The following is a 1,510-nucleotide window of genomic DNA, read 5'->3' on the forward strand; positions in this document are numbered from 1 at the left end:
GGAGCAAGAACGGCGCAATTATCAGACCTAAATCCACTAATCACATCTTAGCTACCTAACCACCTAAAATCCACTATGATCATGCATTTCTAACTATCCTAATTGGAGAAAAAAAAAAAAAATATGCAACTAACTAACTAACTGGGAAAGGAATCGGTGTTTGGCAGAACCTGATGGGCAGAGGACCAGAAATTGAGAGATGGTGGATGGTGGTGGTGTGGTAGTGGTAGTGGCGACGCGGTGGCACTGGGAGGTGGCACGGCGACGGTCCTTGGTGGAGGTAGGGAAGCGGTTCGGGGGGTGGGGGGTGGTGTAGCGAGGGTAGCGCGCTGGTAGGGTGGCGGTTCGGTATGTCGGCGTGGTGGTGGCTGGTCGGTGGTTGTAGAGGGGAAGAGAGAGTGCAGAGGGGAAGGGAGGAAATTTTGACGCGAGGGGGGTTAGGGTTTCGCGTGGATTGGGTTAAGTGGATTCAAATCCATGTGGACGCGTGGGTCACGCGAACGCGTGGATGAGGCGGATACGCAACAACGCAGACGCGTCCTTGATGTGATCGTGTGAGTGAGGGATAATGAAAGTGACACGTACGCGTGGGGCACGCGTATGCGTCGCTCAGAATTGTGCTAAACGCACAATTCCAGCGTCGTTTTGGCGCAACTCTCAAGTATGGGACCCCGGAGGTTTTTGGAATTGCAAACAGTGGTGGACATTTTTGGATGAGTTTAAGCACAAGCCACCATAGCAGGAAGCTCAATGAACATCCAACTTAAGGACTTTAACCAAAAGTGCTAGGTGGGAGACAACACACCATGGTATGATCATTCCTTTTTTCAATTTTAATTTTATTTCGTTTTGTTTGTTTTTCATTTTATTTTATTTTATTTTATTGTACCTGGATTTATTCATAACATCCGCATCTACATTTTACATTCTGCATACTGCATAAAAAAAATGCATCCCACGGGTGCGCATGTGCCACGCGTGGGCGTCGACTCAAAATCGACGTCACAATCCAACGCCCAGAAAGTTGGGCTGGAATCCTGCGGCTGGTATGCGTTAGGCACAATTTGGACCACGCATACACGTTAGTGACGCGAACACGTCACTTTCACTTCACACACACCATGCGAAAGCGTGGGCGACGCATACGCATCGCGTGGAAACTATTGTCTCCTAAATTGAAACAGAGAGTTGTACCAAAACGACGCTGGATTTGTGCGTATAGCACAATTCTGAGTGATGCGTACGCGTGCCCCACGCGTACGTGTCCCTTACATCATCCCTCATTCACGCGATCGCGTCAATGACGTGTCCGCGACATGGCCTTTCCACCTCAACCATGCGATCACGTGATCCATGCGTTCGCGTTGATTTGAATCCACTTACCACCTTCGACGCGAAACCCTAACCCACTTCGCATCCCCTTTTTCCCCCCAACCCCTCAGCTTTTATTCTCCCCTCCCCAACCACCAAATCACCACCACCTCCCAACACTCCGCTATCACCGTCGCCG

The sequence above is a fragment of the Arachis ipaensis genome, chromosome B01, assembly GCF_000816755.2.
Source record: "Arachis ipaensis cultivar K30076 chromosome B01, Araip1.1, whole genome shotgun sequence".
NCBI classification, from domain to species: Eukaryota; Viridiplantae; Streptophyta; class Magnoliopsida; order Fabales; family Fabaceae; genus Arachis; species Arachis ipaensis.